Here is a 22842-nt window from a genome sequence, read left to right on the forward strand (position 1 = left end):
CTCAGAGTTTTTAGTAACTTCTTTTCTTCATGCTTTAAGAGGCTAGCACTAATAATGACAGGATATATCTTTTTTTCATCGAGATAAGCATACTTAAGAGTATCAGGCAACTGTTGAAGCTCAAACATAGGATCACCCTTTGGTGGGGGTGGATCTCCAAGTAGTTCAACACGCAAATTATTCTTAAGGATAGGGTATTGTTCAAAGATAACTCTATCTATCTCATCCCTTTCATCCATATGCATATCATTTTCATGCTCAAGCAAGTATTGCTCTAAACGATCAGTAGGAGGCACATCAATAGAAGCTAGGGCAATAGTTTCATCCTTACTAGACAACTCCTTTTCATGAGGTTGTCAGCCAAACTTGGAGAAATTGAACTCATGTGACACACCTTCAAAGCCAATAGTGACAGTTTGCTTCTCACAGTCAATATGAGCATTGACAGTATTGAGAAAAGGTCTGCCAAATATGATGGGACAAAACCTATCTTGTGTGGTAGCAAGAATGAGGAAATCAGAAGGATACTTCATTTTACCTCACAAGACTTCAGCATCTCTAACAATTCCCAAAGGGAAGATAATATCTCTATGGGCAAGCTGAATAGTGACATCAATGGGTTCTATCTCGACAGGTGCAATCTCGTCTTTGATTTCATCATATAAGGATCGAGGTAGGCACTAACACTAGCACCCACATCACATAAGACATGATAACAATGATCTTCTATCTTAACAGAAACAACAGGCGTGCCTACAACAGGCCTATGTTTGTCTGTAGCATGAGGATTAGCAATTCTAGCAGCATTTTCACAGAAGTGAATATCATGGCCATCAACATTGTCGGACAGGAGGTCTTTGATAATAGCCATGCTAGGTTCAACTCTAATTTTCTTAGGGGGTGTAGGTGTTCTAATGTAGCCCCTACGTATCACAGTTGAAGCTTTAGAATGATCCTTTATCCTAACACGGAAGGGTGGTTTCTCAATGTAAGCACTAGGAACAATAGGATCATTATAGGCAATGACTTTCTCTTCATCTAGATTGGGTTTAACTACATTGACTTCTAAGGGAGGATGATATTTAAACCACTTCTCTTGGGGAGATCAATATGAGCAGCAAATGATTCACACAGTGAAGCTACTATCTCAGAGTCAAGTCCATACTTAGCGCTAAAATCACAAAAAGTATTTGTTTCAACGAAGGATTTAACGCAATCAAACTTGAAACTCATACCTGACTCCTTACCTTCATCAAACTCCCAATCTTCAGAGTTGCATTTAATTGTTTCCAATAAATTCCATTTGAAGTCAATATCTCTCTTCATAAAAGAACCGGTACAAGAACTGTCAAGAATGGTGCGGTCATCATGAGAAAGCCGAGCATAGAAGTTCTGAATGATAATTTCTCTCGAGAGCTCATGGCTGGGGCATGAATATAACAGTGATTTAAGCCTCCCCCAAGCTTGAGCGATGCTTTCTTTGTCACGAGGCCAAAAATTATAAATATAATTCTGATCACGATGTACTAGATGCATAGCATAAAACTTTTGATGAAATTCCAATTTCAACCGGTTGTAGTTCCATGATCCAGTATCATCACATAGCCTATACCATGTCAATGTTTTATACCTCAAATATAAGGGAAGGACCTTGTTCTTGACCTCATCCTCGGGAAAACCTGCAAGCTTAAATAAACCACAAACTTCATCTACATAGATTAGATGCAAGTCTGGATGTGATGTTCCATCTCCTGTAAAAGGATTAGCCAGCAATTTGTCAAGCATACCCGAAGGAAATTCATAGCAAATATTTTCAGTAGGTGCAGTAGGTTGAGGAGCAACTCCTTGTGCTTCCGTTTGAGGTGAAGATACCCCGAACAAGCTCCTCAAAGGAGTAGTTTCCATAGTGACAAGTGACAATACATTTCAGCACACTATATAAATGTTTCCTTACCAAATTCCACTTACCAAAGGCGCTTCACTCCCCGGCAACGACGCCAGAAAAGAGTCTTGATGACCCACAAGTGTAGGGGATCTATAGTAGTCCTTTCGATAAGTAAGAATGTCGAACCCAACGAGGAGCAGAAGGATCTGACAAGTGGTTTTCAGCAAGGTAATCTCTACAAGCACTGAAATTATCGGTAACAGAATGTTGTGTGATAAGATGATTCGCAGCAAGGAGCATGTAACAAGTAGCAACAGTAACAAAGGTGCAGCAAAGTGGCCCAATCCCTTTTGTAGCAAGGGACAAGCCTGGACAAACTCTTATAGGAGGTATAGTGCTCCCGAGGACACATGGGAATTTCTGTCAAGCTAGTTTTCATCATGTTCATATGATTCGCGTTCGCTACTTTGATAGTTTGATATGTGGGTGGACCGGTGCTTGGGTGCTACCCTTACTTGGACAAACCTCCCACTTATGATTAACCCCTCTCGCAAGCATCCGCAACTACGAAACAAGAATTAAGACAAAGTCTAACCATAGCATTAAACTAGTGGATCCAAATCAGCCCCTTACGAACAACACATAAACTAGGGTTTAAGCTTCTCTCACTCTAGCAACCCATCATCTACTTACTACTTCCCAATGCCTTCCTCTAGGCCCAAATAATGGTGAAGTGTTATGTAGTCTACATTCACATAACTCCACTAGAGGAAAAACAACATACAATGCATCAAAATATCGAACGAATACCAAATTCACATGACTACTTATAGCATGACTTATCCCATGTCCTCAGGAACAAAAGTGACTACTCACAAAGCATAATCATATTCATGACCAGAGAGGTAATGAATAGCATCAAGGAAAGAGTCAATATAAGAGCTTGTAAAGCAAATCCACGTACTCAATCATCTTATGGTATTTCATAATTTCTAACACTCACGAGGTACCTATGAGGTCAAAGCTTCAATCGGACACAGAGAAAGATAGGGGTTATAATTTTGCCTAATACTATTTACCTCAAGGGTAATGTCAACAATAATAACTCATGATCACCCACATCTGAGTGGATATATTTGTCTAGATCATTCCCCAACATATGACGCTTGCCAAAAGATAAAGGAAAAATAAAGGAAATGGTGAAGATCACCACGACTCTTACATAAAGGTAAGTACTAGAAAGTAAAGTTAACAGATAGGCCCTTCGCAAAGGGAAGCAGAGGTTGTCATGCGCTTTTGTAGTTGGATGCGCAATCCCTTAATCCAAAAGAACGTCACTTTATATTGCCGTTTGTGATAAAGAACTTTATTATGCAGTCAGTCACTTTTATTTCTTCTATATCACAAGTTCATATAAATTTTATTTTCCTCGCACTAATAAATCACACATATTGAAAGAGCAATTTTTATTGCTTGCACCGATGACAACTTACTTGAAGGATCTTACTCAATCCATAGGTAGGTACGGTGGACTCTCTAGGCAATACTGGGTTAAAGGTTTTTGGATGCACAAGTAGTATCTCTACTTGGTGCAGAATTTTTTGGCTAATATGAGGAGGAAGCAAGCGACACATGTTGAAGGATCTATAACCATAGAACTTCTATTTGGAAATAACTAAACATAACTCTTTATGTTGTCTTCCTTGTCCAACATCAACTTCTTAACATATAATATTTTAATGAGTGATCACAATCATAAAAGATGTCCAAGATAATATATTTATTTGTGAACCTATCTTTCTTTATTACTTCCTTATCATTGCAACAATCACCAATAGCTTTGTTTGTCAACTCACAACAAATTTTAATCGACATATTTTTTATATGTGAAGTCATCACTACCCATAAGATCATTATGTATGCTTTATTGCTTTTATTCTATACTTCTTTCTATTTCTTTTTCTCAAGAACATAGCAAGCTAGCAAAGCCCTTGACTCAAAGCTACTCTTTATTATATAACACTCGGACTTGTTTACATAGGGGGAACATAAAGAAAAAATCAAAACTAGATCATGCTAAAACTTTATTTTACTAGATCAAGATATAACCAGAAGGATTGAAAGAAGAAAAATGAAGAAAGTAAAAGGTGTGATGGTGATACGTTACCGGGGCACCTCTCCCAAGCTTGGCACAAGCCAAGGGGAGTGCCCATATGTTGGGGAACGTTGCATGTGAAACAAAAAAATTCCTACGCATATGAAGACCTATCATGGTGATGTTCAACTACGAGTGGAGATTAGATCCACATACCCTGGTAGATCGCTAAGCGGAAGCGTTGATATGTCCATTTTGCATCATGTTTTCATGTTGATATTTATCGCTTCTTGGGCTGTTATTTCACTTCACGGTACAATACTTATGCCTTTTCTCTCTTATTTTGCAAGGTTTACATGAACAGGGAGAATGCCGGCAGCTGGAATTCTGGCCTGAAAAAGGAGCAAAGTTGAGATACCTATTCTGCGCAACTCCAAACGCCGTAAAAATGAACGAGGATTTTTTCCAGATTTATAAAAAATATTGGGCCGAAGAAGCGCCAGAGGGGCGCCAGCAGGTGGCACAAGCCTGCTTGGCACGGCCACCCCCTGGCCGCGCCAAGGGGGCTTCTGGGAAGCCTACTGGCCCACTGGCCCCCCTCTTCTGCTATATGAAGGGTTTCGGCAGAAAAAAAAATCAAGGAGGATCTTTTTCGTGGATTCGGCGCCGCCACGAGGCGGAACTTGAGCAGAACCAATCTAGAGCTCCGGCAGGACATCCCTGCCGGGGAAACTTCCCTCCCGGAGGGGGAAATCGTCGCCATCGTTGATACGTCCATTTTGCATCATGCTTTCATGTTGATATTTATTGCTTTATGGGCTGTTATATTACTTTGTGGTACCATATTTATGCCTTTTCTCTCTTATTTTGCAAGGTTTATTTGAAGAGGGAGAATTCAGGCAGCTGGAATTCTGGACTGGAAAAGGAGCAAATCTTAGTCCACTATTCTGCACGTCTCCAAATGCCCTGAAAAGTTACGAGGAATTTTATGGGATTATATAAAAAAATACTGGGTGAAAGAAGTACTAGAGGGGGGCTGCCAGGGTGCCACAAGCCCTGCCACCGCCACCCCCCGGGTGGCAGAGGGCAAGCTTGTGGGCTCCCTGACGGCCCACTAGCCCCCCTCTTTTGCTATATGAAGGGTTTCGTTCCAGAAAAAATCAATCGGGGGATTTTTTGTGGTTTCGCCGCCGCCACGAGGCGGAACTTGAGCAGATCCAATCTAGAGCTCCGGCAGGGCGATCCTGCCGGGGAAACTTCCCTCCCGGAGGGGGAAATCGTCGCCATCATCATCACCAACCCTCCTCTCGTCGGAGGGGAGGCATCTTCATCAACATCTTCATCAGCACCATCTCCTCTCAAATCCCTAGTTCATCTCTTGTAACCAATCTCCGTCTCACGACTCTGATTGGTACTTGTAAGGTTACTAGTAGTGTTGATTACTCTTTGTAGTTGATGCTAGTTGGATTACTTGGTGGAAGAGTTTATGTTCAGATCCTTGATGCTATTCATTACACCTCTGATCATGATTATGATTATGCTTTGTGAGTAGTTACTTTTGTTCCTGGGGACATGGGATAAGTCATGCTGATAATAGTCATGTGAATTTGATATTCGTTCGGTATTTTGATATGTTGTATGTTGTTTTTCCTCTAGTGGTGTTATGTGAACGTCGACTACATAACACTTCACCATATTTGGGCCTAGAGGAAGGCATTGGGGAGTAGTAAGTAGAAGATGGGTTGCTGGAGTGACAGAAGCTTAAACCCCAGTCTATGCGTTGCTTCGTAAGGGGCTGATTTGGATCCACTAGTTTAATGCTATGGTTAGACGTTGTCTTAATTCTTCTTTCATAGTTGCGGATGCTTGCGAGAGAGGTTAATCATAAGTGGGATGCTTGTCCAAGTAAGGGCAGTACCCAAGCGCCGGTCAACCCACATATCAAACTATCAAAGTAACGAACGTGAATCATATGAACATGATGAAACTGGCATGACATAAATCCCCGTGTGTCCTCGGGAGCGTTTTTCCTCCTATAAGACTTTGTTCAGGCTTGTCCCTTGCTACAAAAGGGATTGGGCCACTTGCTGCACCATTGCTACTACTTGTTACTTATTACTTTTCACTTGTTACGTTTCACCTCGCTACACCATCACTTGTTACCGCTACTTTCAGTGCTTGCAGTTATTACCTTGCTGAAATCCGTTTATCAGAGCCTTCTGCTCCTCGTTGGGTTCGACACTCTTACTTATCGAAAGGAGTAAGATTGATCCCCTATACTTGTGGGTCATCAAGACTCTTTTTTGGCGCCGTTGCCCGGGAGTGAAGCTCCTTTCGTAAGTGGAAATTGGTAAGGAAACATTTATATACTATGCTGAATTTTATTGTCACTTGTCACTATGGAAACTGTTCCATTGAGGAGTTTGTTCGGGGTATCTTCACCAAGAACGGAAGCACGAGGAGTTGTTCCTCAACCTGAGGTACCTACTGAAAATATCTTTTATGAAATTCCTTCGGGTATGCTTGAGAAACTGCTAGCTAATCCTTTTACAGGAGGTGGATCTTCACATCCAGACTTGCATCTGATCTATGTAGATGAAGTTCGTGGTTTATTTAAGCTTGCAGGTTTGCTCGAGGATGAGGTAAAGAAGAAAGTCTTTCCTTTATCTTTGAAGGATAAGGCGTTGACATGGTATAGTCTATGTGATGATACTAGATCATGGGACTACAATCGGTTGAAATTGGAATTTCATCAAAAGTTTTATCCTATGCATTTAGTACATCACGATCAGAACTTTATTTATAACTTTTGGCCTCGTGACAGGGAAAGCGTAGCTCAAGCTTGGGGGAGGCTTAAATCAATGCTATATTCATGCCCCAATCATGAGCTCTCGAGAGAAATCATCACTCAAAACTTTTATGCTTGGCTTTCTCATGAAGATCGTACCATGCTTAACACTTCTTGTACTGGTTCTTTTATGAAGAAGGATATTGATCACAAGTGGAATTTATTGGAAAGAATCAAACGCAACACTGAAGATTGGGAGCTGGAGGAAGGTAAGGAGTCAGGTATGAATTTCTAGTTTGATTGCGTTAAATCTTTTGCTGAGACAAACACTTATATAGATTTTAGCGCTAAATATGGACTTGACTGTGAGATAGTAGCTTCTCTATGTGAATCTTTTGCTGCTCATGTTGATCTTCCCAAAGAGAAGTGGTTTAAATATCATCCTCCTGTAGAAAGCAACATAGCCAAAACCAATCTAGTTGAGGAGAAAATCATTGCTTTTAGTGATCCTGTTGTTCCTTGTGCTTACACTGAGAAACCACCATACCCTGCTAGGATAAAGGATTATTCTAAAGCCCCAACTATGATACGTAGGGGTTACATTAGACCACTTGCACCCCCTGAGGAGATTAGAGTTGAACCTAGTGTTGCTATTATCAAAGATCTCTTAGCCGAAGACATAGACGGTCATGTTATTAAATTCTTTGAGGACTCCGCTAGAATTGCTAAACCTCATGCGAAAGACAAATACGGACCTGTAGTTGGCCTGCCCGTTGTTTCTGTCAAGATAGGAGATCACTGTTACCATGGTTTATGTGATATGGGAGCTAGTGTTAGTGCAATACCCCGTTCTCTATATGATGAAATCAAAGATGAGATTGCACATGCTGAGTTAGAACCCATTGATGTCACAATTACGCTAGCTAATAGAGACACTACCTGCCCTGTGGGAATTGTGAGAGACGTAGAAGTCCTGTGTGGTAAGATGAAGTATCCTACTGATTTCCTCGTCCTTGGTACTACACAAGATTGATTTTGTCCCATCATATTTGGTAGACCCTTTCTCAACACTATCAATGCTCACATTGATTGCATTAAGCAGACTGTCACAGTTAGTTTCGAGGGTGTGTCTCATGAATTTAACTTCTCCAGGTTTGGAAGACAACCCCATGAAAGAGAGTCGTCTGGTAGGGATGAAATCATTGCTCTTGCCTCTATTGTCGTACCTCCTACGGATCCTTTAGAGCAATATCTGCTTGAGCATGAAAATGATATGCATATGGAGGAGAGAGATGAGATAGATAAAATTGTCTTAGAACAATATCGTATTCTCAAGAATAATCTGCATGTTGAACTGCTTGGGGATCCTCCCCACCAAAGGGTGATCCTATGTTCGAGCTTAAACAGTTGCATGATACTCTTAAGTATGCCTATCTTGATGAGAAGGAGATATATCCTGTCATTATTAGTGCTCTCCTCTCAGAGCACGAAGAGAATAAGTTACTAAGAACTCTGAGGAAGCATCGTGCTGCTATTGGATATACTCTTGATGATCTTAAGGGTATTAGTCCCACTCTATGTCAGCACAAGATTAAAACCGATCCTGACTTTAAACCAGTTGTTGATCATCAAAGGAGATTGAATCCTAAGATGAAAGAGGTCGTTAGAAAAGAAATATTAAAGCTTCTGGAAGCATGAATCATTTATCCTGTTGCTCATAGTGATTGGGTAGGTCCAGTACATTGAGTACCTAAGAAGGGAGGTATCACTGTCGTTCCTAATGATAAGGATGAACTAATCCCACAAAGGATTATTACTGGCTATAGGATGGTGATAGACTTCCGGAAACTGAACAAGGCAACCAGGAAAGATCATTATCCTTTGTCGTTTATCGACCAAATGCTAGAAAGGCTATCAAAACACACACACTTCTGCTTTCTAGACGGTTTTTCAGGTTTCTCGCAAATACCTGTTGCACAATCTGATCAGGAGAAAACCACTTTCACCTGCCCCTTCGGTACCTTTGCCTATAGACGTATGCCTTTTGGCTTATGCAATGCACCTGCCACCTTTCAAAGATGTATGATGGCTATATTCTCTGACTTTTATGAAAATATTGTTGAGGTTTTCATGGATGAATTCTCCGTTTACGGGTCATCCTTTGATAATTTCCTCGGCAACATTGATCGAGTCTTACAGAGATGCGAAGATACCAACCTCGTCTTGAATTGGGAGAAGTGCCACTTTATGGTTAATGAAGGCATCATCTTAGGACACAAAATCTCTGAAAGAGGCATTGAAGTTGATAAGGCTAAGGTTGATGCAATTCAGAAAATGCCTTGCCCCACAGATATCAGAGGTATACGAAGTTTCCTAGGTCATGCTAGTTTCTATAGAAGGTTCATTAAAGACTTCTCTAAGATTTTTAGGCCTCTTACCAACCTCTTGCAAAAGGATGTTCCTTTTGTTTTTGATGAGGATTATGAGGAAGCCTTTGAAATACTTAAGAAGGCTTTGATAACCGCACCTATTGTTCAACCACCTGACTGGAACTTGCCCTTTGAAATCATGTGTGATACTAGTGATTATGCTGTTGGTGTTGTTTTAGGACAAAGAGTTGACAAGAAGTTGAATGTTATTCACTACGCTAGTAAAACTCTAGACAGTGCCCAAAGAAACTACACCACTACGGAGAAGGAATTTTTAGCAGTCGTGTTTGCATGTGAAAAGTTCAGATCTTATATAGTTCACTCCAAAGTCACTATTCACTCTGATCATGCTGCTATTAAGTACCTTATGGAGAAGAAGGACGCTAAACCTAGACTGATCAGATGGGTTCTCCTGCTACAGGAATTTGATTTGCACGTCATTGACAGAAAGGGTGCTGATAACCCTGTAGCAGATAACTTGTCTAGGCTAGAGAATGTCCTCGATGACCCACTACCTATTGATGACAGCTTTCCTGATGAGCAATTGAATGTCATCCGCAATTCACATAGTGTATCGTGGTATGCCGATTATGCAAATTAGATCGTAGCCAAATACATACCACCCGGTTTCACCTATCAGCAAAAGAAGAAATTATTCTTTGATTTGAGACACTACTTTTGGGATGATCCTCACCTTTATAAGGAAGGAGTAGATGGTGTTATTAGACGTTGTGTGCCTGAACATGAACAGGGACAGATCTTGCAGAAGTGTCATTCCGAAGCCTACGGAGGACACCACACTGGAGATAGAACTGCCCATAAGGTATTGCAATCAGGTTTCTATTGGCCCGCTCTCTTCAAGGATGCCCGTAGGTTTGTCTTGTCTTGTGACGAATGCCAAAGAATAGGGAATATCAGTAAGCGTCAGGAAATGCCTATGAACTATTCACTTGTCATTGAACCATTTGATGTCTGGGGCTTTGATTATATGGGACCCTTCCCGAGTTCCAATGGGTACACTCACATCTTAGTTGTTGTGGATTACGTCACTAAGTGGGTAGAAGCTATCACCACTAAAAATGCTGATCACCACACCTCTATTAAGATGCTTAAAGAAGTCATTTTCCCAAGATTTGGATTCCCTAGATATTTGATGACTGATGGCGGTTCACACTTCATTCATGGTGTTTTCTGCAAGATGCTCGCTAAGTATGATGTCAACCATAGAGCTGCATCTCCTTATCATCCTCAGTCTAGTGGTCAAGAGGAGTTGAGTAATAGAGAGATCAAATTGATCCTACAAAAGACCGTCAATAGATCTCGAAAGAATTGGTCTAGCAAACTTGATGATGCACTATGGGCTTATAGGACTCCTTATAAGAATCCCATGGGCATGTCGCCGTATAAAATGGTTTACGGTAAGGCCTGTCATTTACCTCTTGAGCTGGAACACAAAGCTTATTGGGCAATCAAAGATCTCAACTTTGATTTCAAACTTGCCGGTGAGAGCGGTTGTTTGATATCAACTCGTTAGATGAATGGAGGGCCCATGCATACGAGAATGCGAAGTTGTTCAAGGAAAAGGTTAAGAGATGGCACGACAAACGAATACAGAAACGAGAGTTCAATGTAGGTGATTATGTCCTGCTATACAATTCTCGTTTAAGATTCTTCGCAGGCAAGCTTCTCTCTAAATGGGAAGGTCCTTATGTTATCTAGGAAGTATATCGTTCTGGTGCCATCAAAATCAATAACACGGAAGGAAATTTTCCTAGAGTGGTAAATGTGCAAAGAATCAAGCATTACATCTTTGGTACTCCCATAAATGTTGAGACCAATATCATCAATGTCATGACTCCAGAGGAGTACATAAGGGATGTTTATCAGCCTGTTTTAGACCCTGAAAATGAAGAGGTATCTGTTTCGGTAAGGAATTGGACTCCGATGCTTTTCCAATAGGAAATTTCCTCCGTTTTGGAATTTTTGGAAAATTAGAAAAATAAAAAGCAGTCCGGAGAGCGCACGAGGCGGCCACAAGCTTGGCCCCCGCCACCTCCCCCTGGTGGCGGAGAGAGCGCTTGTGGGCACCTCGTGTGCCTCCCGGACTCCGTTTCCTTGCAGAGCACTCCTTCTGGTCCAGAACAAATCAATATATATTCGCCCGAACGATTTGATCTCCATATCGGGTCGTTTTCCTTTGTTTTCGTTTTGAGCCTGTTGTGTGCCGCAGATCTAGGCCAAGATGTCTTCTCAGGATTCAGAGGGGGAGAGCTATGTGGCTGACTACCTTTCTAACCCAAGGTCTATGGGGACTTGGAACCATATGGCTGGACCACTCACGAGGAAGAGGACTATGAGCCCAAGGGGAAGGAACAAACGAGTTCCGATGAAGAGGAGGCTCCTCTACCTCAACCTGGACGCACTCATGTGGAGTTCAAAAAGTCAAGCCTCCCTGACCAAAGGAAGAAGCCTAAGACCTTGTTTATCCCTTCTCGTTTCTTGCACGAGAGTAAGCAGGAACTTTGCCATAGAGTGTTGAAACTTGAGGAGGAAAACGATGATCTAAGGGAGCAGAAATTTTTGCTCAAGTGGAAATTAGACAAGCTCAAGACTTCTCCAACAACTCCACCACCATCACCACCAAAGGAAGACAACGAAGCATTGGTATGGGCAATTCCCTTGGCTTTTGGCAAGCTTGGGGGAGTTTCCCTCGTATCGTATCACCTTTATATCTTTTGATTTTACCTTTGTTTTAGTTGTTTCCTTTTTAGTTTTTATTTCTTCTCTTAGAGGAATAAGTCTTTAGTGTTTAGTTTGAGTCTTTTGCTTTTGTCTCTCCCACGATGTATTTGAGCTCGTGAGCTATATAATAAAGAGTATCTTAGTCAAGGGCTTTGCTTTGTGACATGATCAAAAGTATGAAAAGAACGATAGCATGAAAGATCATGAGACGATCTTATGGAAAGTGATAGCTTCACATATGACACGTATGATGATTGAAACTTGTTGAGAATAAATCAACATAGACCTCAGTCATTGTTGCAATTAATAAGAAGTAATAAGGAAAGAGAGGTTCACATATAAATATATCATCTTAGACACTTTTTAAAATTGTGAGCACTCACCAAACTATTACATGCTTAGGAGTAGATGTTGGACAAGGAAGACAACATAATGAATTGTGTTTGCTTCGTTCCAAACAATGTTATATGATTAGAGATCCCTTAGCATGTGACGATTGCTTCCACCTCATATTAGCCAAAATTCCCGCACCAAGTAGAGATACTACTTGTGCATCCATAAACCTCCAACCCAGTTTTTCCATGAGAGTCCACGATACCTACCTATGGATTCAATAAGATCCTTCAAGTAAGTTGTCATCGGTGCAAGCAATAAAAATTGCTCTCTAATATGTATGATCTATTAGTGTGTGGAAAATAAGCTTTGTACGAACCTGTGATGAAGAAGACATAAAAGCGACAGATTGCATAATAAAGTTCTTTATCACAGGAGGAAATATAAAGTGACGTTCCTCCGCACTAAGAGGACACACATTCAAACCTCAAAAGCGTATGACAACCTCTGCTTCCCTCTGTGAAGGGCCTTTGTTGTACCTTTACTTTTTTTCCTTGTAAGAGTCATGGTGATCTTCACCAATTCCCTATTTTGCCTTTGTCTTGGCTACCGTCACATTCTTGGGAAAGATCTATATTCATATATCAACTTGGAGTTGAGTACTTATGCTTTATTATTGTTAACTTTACCCTTGAGGTGAATAGTTGGGAGGCAAAACTATAAGCATGTATCTTCCTCTGCGTCCAGCTGAAACTTTGACACCATGAGTACCACGTGAGTTGTAACCATTGTGGAAAACAAAAGAGATGATTGAGTATGTGGGTTTGCCTTACAAGCTCTTATTTGACTCTTTCTGATGTTATAATGAATTGCAATTGCTTCAATGACTTTGGACTGTTGTTGGTTACTTCTCAGTAAGGTTTTTGCTTCATGCTTTGCTTTTTTAAGGAATTATTACTTTCCCATAAGAATATTTATGATGTATTGTTGTTCTATGTGTGATCATGATGCCCTCATGTCCGTATTATGTTTTATCGACACCCTCGTCCCTCAACATGTGGACATATTTATGGAACTTGGTTTTCGCTTGAGGACAAGCGAGGTCTAAGCTTGGGGGAGTTGATACGTCCATTTTGCATCATGCTTTCATGTTGATATTTATTGCTTAATGGGATGTTATATTACTTTGTGCTACCATATTTATGCCTTTTCTCTCTTATTTTGCAAGGTTTATTTGAAGAGGGAAAATTCAGGCAGCTAGAATTCTGAACTGGAAAAGGAGCAAATCTTAGTCCACTATTCTGTACATCTCCAAATGCCGTGAAAAGTTACGAGGAATGTTTTGAGATTATATAAAAAATACTGGGCGAAAGAAGTTCCAGAGGGGGGTTGCCAGGGCGCCACAAGCCCTGCCACCGCCACCCCCTGGTGGCGGAGGGCAAGCTTGTGGGCTCCGTGACGGCCCACTAGCCCCCCTCTTTTGCTACATGAAGGGTTTTGTTCCAGAAAAAATCAATCGGGAGCTTTTTCGTGGTTTTGCCGCCGCCACGAGGCGGAACTTTAGCAGATCCAATCTAGAGCTCCGGCAGGGCGATCCTGCAGGGGAAACTTCCCTCCCGGAGGGGGAAATCATCGCCATCGTCATCACCAACACTCCTCTCGTCGGAGGGGAGGCATCTTCATCAACATCTTCATCGGCACCATCTCCTCTCCAATCCCTAGTTCATCTCTTGTAACCAATCTCAGTCTCCCGACTCCGATTGGTACTTGTAAGGTTACTAGTAGTGTTGATTACTGTTTGTAGTTGATGCTAGTTGGATTACTTGGTGGAAGAGTTTATGTTCAGATCCTTGATGCTATTCATTACACCTCTGATAATGATTATGATTATGCTTTGTGAGTAGTTACTTTTGTTCCTGAGGAAATGGGATAAGTCATGCTGATAATAGTCATGTGAATTTGATATGATGTATGTTGTTTTTCTTCTAGTGGTGTTATGTGAACGTCGACTACATAACACTTCACCATATTTCGGCCTAGAGGAAGTCATTGGGGAGTAGTAAGTAGATGATGGGTTTCTGGAGTGACAGAAGCTTAAACTCCAGTCTATGAGTTGCTTCGTAAGGGGCTGATTTGGATCCACTAGTTTAATGCTATGGTTAGACGTTGTCTTAATTCTTCTTTCGTAGTTGCGGATGCTTGCGACAGAGGTTAATTAGAAGTGGGATGCTTGTCCAAGTAAGGGCAGTACCCAAGCGCCGGTCCACCTGCATATCAAACTATCAAAGTAAAGATTGCGAATCTTATGAACATGATGAAACTAGCATGACAGAAATTCCCGTGTGTCCTCGGGAGCGTTTTTCATGCTATAAGACTTTGTTCAGGCTTGTCCCTTGCTACGAAAGGGATTGGGCCACTTGCTGCACCGTTGCTACTACTTGTTACTTGTTACTTTCCACTTGTTACGTTTCACCTCGCTACACCATCACTTGTTACCGCTACTTTCAGTGCTTGCAGTTATTACCTTGCTGAAATCCGTTTATCAGAGCCTTCTGCTCCTCGTTGGGTTCGACACTCTTACTTATCAAAAGGACTACGATTGATCCCCTATACTTGTGGGTCATCAATCGTCATCACCAACACTCCTCTTACCAGAGAGGACTCGTCACCATCAACATCTTCATCAACACCATATCATCTCCAAACCCTAGTTCATCACGTGTAACTAATCTCCGTCTCGCGACTCCGATTGGTACTTGTAAGGTTGCTACTAGTGTTGATTACTCTTTGTAGTTGATGCTAGTTGAATTATTTTTTGGAAGAATTTATGTTCTGATCCTTGATGCTACTCATTACCTCTCTAGTCATGAATATGATTATGCTTTGTGAGTAGTTACTTTTGTTCGTGAGGAGATGGGATAAGCATGCTAATAATAGTCATGTGAATTTGGTATTCGTTCGGTATTTTGATATGTTGTATGTTGTTTTTCCTCTAGTGGTATTATGTGAACGTCGACTACATAACACTTCACCATTATTTGGGACTAGAGGAAGACATTGGGAAGTTGTAAGTAGATGATGGGTTGCTAGAGTGACAGAAGCTTAAACCCTAGTTTATGCGTTGCTTCGTAAGGGGCTGATTTGGATCCACTAGTTTAATGCTATGGTTAGACTTTGTCTTAATTCTTCTTTCGTAGTTGCGGATGCTTGAGAGAGGGGTTAATCATAAGTGAGATGCTTGTCCAAGTAAGGGAAGTACCCAAGCGTCGATCCACCCACATATCAAACTATCAAAGTAACGAACGTGAATCATATGAACATGATGAAAACTAGCAAGTGTCACATGCCAAGGGATCTCTAATATATAATCATTGTTCAGAACCAAGCAAACATAATTCAGTATGTTGTCTTCCTTGCCCAACATCTACTTCTAAGCATGTAATAGTTTAGTGAGTGTTCACAATCATAGATGGTGTCAAAGATGATATATTTATATGTGAACCTCTCCTTCTTTATAACTTCCTATTAATTGCAACAATGACCAAGGTCTACGTTTGTCCACCCTCAACAAGTTTCAATCAACATTCTTTTTATATGTGAAGCCATCACTTCCCATAAGATCATTACATGATCTTTCATGCTTTTGTTCTTTTCTCATTCTCTTGATCATGGCATGAGGCAAGGCCCTTAACTAAAATACTCTTTATTATATGACTCACGAACTCGAATACATCGGGGGTGACACAAAGCAAAACTCAAGCCTAAAACACTAAGAACTTAATTCTACTAGAGAAAGATAAAACCAAAAAGGAACGAACTAAGAAAAGGTAAAGGAAAAAAGATTTGATGGTGATACGATACCGGGGCAACTCCCCCAAGCTTGGCACAAGCCATGGGGATTGCCCATACCCGTGCTTAGTTGTCTTCCTTTGGAGGTGATGGTGGTGGAGCTGTTTTGTCTTTTGACTCCAAGAGGGCCATCAATCTTTGATTTATACCTTGGAGCTCTGTGATATGTTTCTCCAACAAAACATCTTCACGAGTGAGATAAGTATTACGAACACGAGTTATTTCACATAACCTCAAGAGCTCGATCAAGGATGGAGGTAAAAGGTGGAGGTAAGGTTGAAGAAAATCCTCTTCCTCAGCTTCTTCCTGGTTGAGCACAGATTGCCGTTCGTCCAACGCTGGATTCTTCTCCTTACGTTTGCCCTTAGATTCTTTAGATAGCCTTTCCTTAGCCTCCATGACCTCCATTCTTTTTAGATCAGCATTTACTTCTTCAAAGACTCGAGGGAGATTGTTCTCCCCTACAGATTCCTGAGACGACATCTTGCTCTAACCTACGGCAGAAAGCAGGCTCAAAACGAAAACAGTGGAAATTTGGGTGATACGAGGGTCAGACCTTTCGGGAGAATATATAATAATTTTTCCTAACCAGAAGGAGTACTTTCGCAGGAAAACGGAGTCCGGGAGGCACACCAGGTGGCCACAAGCCCCCCAGGCGCGACCAGGCGTGGCCCGCGCCTGGCAGGCTTGTCGCCTCCTCGTGCACTTTCCGGACTACTTCAAATTTTTCTATTTTTTAAAAAATTCCAAAACAGAGAAAAAATCCTTCTGGAAAAGTTTTGGAGTCGGTTTACTTACCGAATCACATACCTCTTCGTTTTCAGAGTCTGAAACTGGCTGATAAATAGCCCTTATGTACTCCTCCGGAGTTATGGTATTGATAATATTGCTTTCAACATTTATGGGAGTACCTGAGATATAATGCTTGATTCTTTGCCCATTTACCACTCTCGGAAAATTACCTTCCGTGTTGTTGATCTTGATGGCACCGGAACGATATACTTCCTCAACAATGTAAGGACCTTCCCATTTAGAGAGAAGCTTGCCTGCAAAAAATATTAAACGAGAGTTATATAGCAAGACATAATCACCTACATTGAACTCACGTTTTTGTATCCTTTTATCATGCCACCTCTTAACCTTTTCTTTGAACAACTTGGCATTTTCATATGCCTGAGCTCTCCATTCATCAAGTGAGCTAATATCAAATAACCTCCTCTCACCAGCAAGTTTGAAATCAAAGTTGAGCTCTTTGATTGCCCAATAAGCCTTATGCTCTAGCTCAAGAGGTAAATGACATGCTTTACCGTAAACCATTTTGTACGGAGACATGCCCATGGGATTCTTATAGGTAGTTCTATAAGCCTACAGTGCATAATCGAGCTTCTTAGACCAATTCTTTCTAGACCAATTGACAGACTTTTGCAGAATTAGTTTAATATCTCTATTGCTTAGCTCTACTTGACCACTCGACTGAGGATGATAGGGAGATGCAACTCTATGATTGACATCGTACTTAGCAAGCGTCTTACGGAAAGCACCATGAATGAAATGTGAACCACCATTAGTCATTAGATATTTAGGGACTCCAAATCTAGGGAAAATAACTTCTTTAAGCATCCTAATAGAGGTGTTGTGATCAGCACTACTAGTTGGGGTAGCTTCTACCCACTTAGTAACGTAATCAACCGCAACTAGGATATGAGCATACCCGTTGGATTTTGGAAAAGGTCCCATATAATCAAAGCCCCAAACATCAAATGGTTCAATGACAAGTGAATAATTCATAGGCATTTCCTGACGTTTACTGATATTACCTATTCTTTGACATTCGTCACAAGACAAGACAAACTTACGGGCATCCTTAAAGAGAGTGGGCCAGTAGAAACCTGATTGCAATACCTTGTGTGTAGTTCTATCTCCCGCATGGTGTCCTCCGTAAGCCTCGGAGTGACACTTCTGTAGGATCTGTCCATGTTCATGTTCAGGTACACAACGTCTAATAACATCATCTACTCCTCCCTTATAAAGGTGAGGATCATCCCAAAAGTAATGTCTCAAATCAAAGAAGAAATTCTTTTTTTGTTGGTATGTGAAACCAGGTGGTATATATTTGGCAACGATATAATTTGCATAATCAGTATACCACGGTGCACTACGTGAAGTATAGATGACATTCAATTGCTCATCAGGAATGCTGTCATCAATAGGTTGTGGGCCATCAAGAACATTCTCCAACCTAGACAAGTTATCTGCTACTGGGTTCTCAGCACCCTTCCTATCGACGACATGCAAATCAAATTCTTGTAGCAAGAGAACCCATCTGATAAGTCTAGGTTTAGCGTATTTCTTTTCCATGAGGTACTGAATAGCAGCGTGATGAGTGTGAATAGTGACTTTGGAATCAACAATGTAAGACCTGAACTTTTCACATGCAAACACGACTGCTAAAAATTCATTTTCCGTAGTAGCATTTTCTCGGGGCACTGTCTAGAGTTTTACTAGCATAGTGAATAACATTCAACTTCTTATCAACTCTTTGTCCTAGAACAGCACCAACAGCATAATCACTAACATCACACATGATTTCAAAAGGTAAGTTCCAATCAGGTGGTTGAACAATAGGTGCAGTTATCAAGGCCTTCTTAAGTATTTCGAAGGCTTCCTCACAATCATCGTCAAAAACAAAAGGAATATCCTTTTTCAAGAGATTGGTAAGAGGCCTAGAAATCTTAGAGAAGTCTTTAATGAACCTTCTATAGAAACCAGCATGACCAAGGAAACTTCTTATACCTTTGATATCTGTGGGGCATGGCATTTTCTCGATCGCATCAAGTTTAGCCTTATCGACTTCAATAACTCTTTCAGAAATTTTATGCCCTAAGATGATGCCTTCATTAACCATAAAGTGGCACTTCTCCCAATTCAAGATGAGGTTGGTGTCTTTACATCTCTGCAAGACTCGATCAAGGTTGTTGAGGCAATCATCAAAAGAAGACCCATAAACGGAGAAGTCATCCATGAAAACCTCAACAATATTTTCACAAAAGTCAGAGAATATAGCCATCATACATCTTTGAAAGGTGGTAGGTGCATTACATAAGCCAAAAGGCATGCGTCTGTAAGTAAAGGTACTGAAAGGGCAGGTGAAAGTGGTTTTCTCCTGATCAGATTGTGCAACATGTATTTGGGAGAAACCAGAATAACCATCTAGAAAGCAGAAGTGTGTGTGTTTAGACAGTCTTTCTAGCATTTGGTCGATAAAAGGCAAAGGGTAATGATCTTTCCTAGTGGCTTTATTCAATTTCCTAAAATCGATCACCATCCTATAGCCAGTAATAATCCTGGGTGGGATCAATTCATCCTTATCATTAGGTACAATGGTAATACCTCCCTTCTTAGGGACTCAATGCACCAGAGTCACCCAATCACTATGAGCAACATGATAGATAATACCTGCTTCCAGGAGCTTTAGTAGTTCTTTTCTTACTACCTCTTTCATCTTAGGATTTAATCTCCGTTGATGATTAGCAACTGGTTTGGAATCAGGATCAGTTTTAATCTTGTGCTGGCATAGAGTGGGACTAATGCCCTTAAGATCACCAAGAGTATATCCAATAGCAGCATGGTGCTTCCTCAGAGTTTTTAGTAACTTCTTTTCTTCATGCTTTAAGAGGCTAGCACTAATAATGACAGGATATATCTTTTTTTCATCGAGATAAGCATACTTAAGAGTATCAGGCAACTGTTGAAGCTCAAACATAGGATCACCCTTTGGTGGGGGTGGATCTCCAAGTAGTTCAACACGCAAATTATTCTTAAGGATAGGGTATTGTTCAAAGATAACTCTATCTATCTCATCCCTTTCATCCATATGCATATCATTTTCATGCTCAAGCAAGTATTGCTCTAAACGATCAGTAGGAGGCACATCAATAGAAGCTAGGGCAATAGTTTCATCCTTACTAGACAACTCCTTTTCATGAGGTTGTCAGCCAAACTTGGAGAAATTGAACTCATGTGACACACCTTCAAAGCCAATAGTGACAGTTTGCTTCTCACAGTCAATATGAGCATTGACAGTATTGAGAAAAGGTCTGCCAAATATGATGGGACAAAACCTATCTTGTGTGGTAGCAAGAATGAGGAAATCAGAAGGATACTTCATTTTACCTCACAAGACTTCAGCATCTCTAACAATTCCCAAAGGGAAGATAATATCTCTATGGGCAAGCTGAATAGTGACATCAATGGGTTCTATCTCGACAGGTGCAATCTCGTCTTTGATTTCATCATATAAGGATCGAGGTAGGCACTAACACTAGCACCCACATCACATAAGACATGATAACAATGATCTTCTATCTTAACAGAAACAACAGGCGTGCCTACAACAGGCCTATGTTTGTCTGTAGCATGAGGATTAGCAATTCTAGCAGCATTTTCACAGAAGTGAATATCATGGCCATCAACATTGTCGGACAGGAGGTCTTTGATAATAGCCATGCTAGGTTCAACTCTAATTTTCTTAGGGGGTGTAGGTGTTCTAATGTAGCCCCTACGTATCACAGTTGAAGCTTTAGAATGATCCTTTATCCTAACACGGAAGGGTGGTTTCTCAATGTAAGCACTAGGAACAATAGGATCATTATAGGCAATGACTTTCTCTTCATCTAGATTGGGTTTAACTACATTGACTTCTAAGGGAGGATGATATTTAAACCACTTCTCTTGGGGAGATCAATATGAGCAGCAAATGATTCACACAGTGAAGCTACTATCTCAGAGTCAAGTCCATACTTAGCGCTAAAATCACAAAAAGTATTTGTTTCAACGAAGGATTTAACGCAATCAAACTTGAAACTCATACCTGACTCCTTACCTTCATCAAACTCCCAATCTTCAGAGTTGCATTTAATTGTTTCCAATAAATTCCATTTGAAGTCAATATCTCTCTTCATAAAAGAACCGGTACAAGAACTGTCAAGAATGGTGCGGTCATCATGAGAAAGCCGAGCATAGAAGTTCTGAATGATAATTTCTCTCGAGAGCTCATGGCTGGGGCATGAATATAACAGTGATTTAAGCCTCCCCCAAGCTTGAGCGATGCTTTCTTTGTCACGAGGCCAAAAATTATAAATATAATTCTGATCACGATGTACTAGATGCATAGCATAAAACTTTTGATGAAATTCCAATTTCAACCGGTTGTAGTTCCATGATCCAGTATCATCACATAGCCTATACCATGTCAATGTTTTATACCTCAAATATAAGGGAAGGACCTTGTTCTTGACCTCATCCTCGGGAAAACCTGCAAGCTTAAATAAACCACAAACTTCATCTACATAGATTAGATGCAAGTCTGGATGTGATGTTCCATCTCCTGTAAAAGGATTAGCCAGCAATTTGTCAAGCATACCCGAAGGAAATTCATAGCAAATATTTTCAGTAGGTGCAGTAGGTTGAGGAGCAACTCCTTGTGCTTCCGTTTGAGGTGAAGATACCCCGAACAAGCTCCTCAAAGGAGTAGTTTCCATAGTGACAAGTGACAATACATTTCAGCACACTATATAAATGTTTCCTTACCAAATTCCACTTACCAAAGGCGCTTCACTCCCCGGCAACGACGCCAGAAAAGAGTCTTGATGACCCACAAGTGTAGGGGATCTATAGTAGTCCTTTCGATAAGTAAGAATGTCGAACCCAACGAGGAGCAGAAGGATCTGACAAGTGGTTTTCAGCAAGGTAATCTCTACAAGCACTGAAATTATCGGTAACAGAATGTTGTGTGATAAGATGATTCGCAGCAAGGAGCATGTAACAAGTAGCAACAGTAACAAAGGTGCAGCAAAGTGGCCCAATCCCTTTTGTAGCAAGGGACAAGCCTGGACAAACTCTTATAGGAGGTATAGTGCTCCCGAGGACACATGGGAATTTCTGTCAAGCTAGTTTTCATCATGTTCATATGATTCGCGTTCGCTACTTTGATAGTTTGATATGTGGGTGGACCGGTGCTTGGGTGCTACCCTTACTTGGACAAACCTCCCACTTATGATTAACCCCTCTCGCAAGCATCCGCAACTACGAAACAAGAATTAAGACAAAGTCTAACCATAGCATTAAACTAGTGGATCCAAATCAGCCCCTTACGAACAACACATAAACTAGGGTTTAAGCTTCTCTCACTCTAGCAACCCATCATCTACTTACTACTTCCCAATGCCTTCCTCTAGGCCCAAATAATGGTGAAGTGTTATGTAGTCTACATTCACATAACTCCACTAGAGGAAAAACAACATACAATGCATCAAAATATCGAACGAATACCAAATTCACATGACTACTTATAGCATGACTTATCCCATGTCCTCAGGAACAAAAGTGACTACTCACAAAGCATAATCATATTCATGACCAGAGAGGTAATGAATAGCATCAAGGAAAGAGTCAATATAAGAGCTTGTAAAGCAAATCCACGTACTCAATCATCTTATGGTATTTCATAATTTCTAACACTCACGAGGTACCTATGAGGTCAAAGCTTCAATCGGACACAGAGAAAGATAGGGGTTATAATTTTGCCTAATACTATTTACCTCAAGGGTAATGTCAACAATAATAACTCATGATCACCCACATCTGAGTGGATATATTTGTCTAGATCATTCCCCAACATATGACGCTTGCCAAAAGATAAAGGAAAAATAAAGGAAATGGT

The sequence above is a fragment of the Hordeum vulgare genome, chromosome 2H (assembly GCF_904849725.1).
Source record: "Hordeum vulgare subsp. vulgare chromosome 2H, MorexV3_pseudomolecules_assembly, whole genome shotgun sequence".
In the NCBI taxonomy this organism is placed as follows: domain Eukaryota; kingdom Viridiplantae; phylum Streptophyta; class Magnoliopsida; order Poales; family Poaceae; genus Hordeum; species Hordeum vulgare.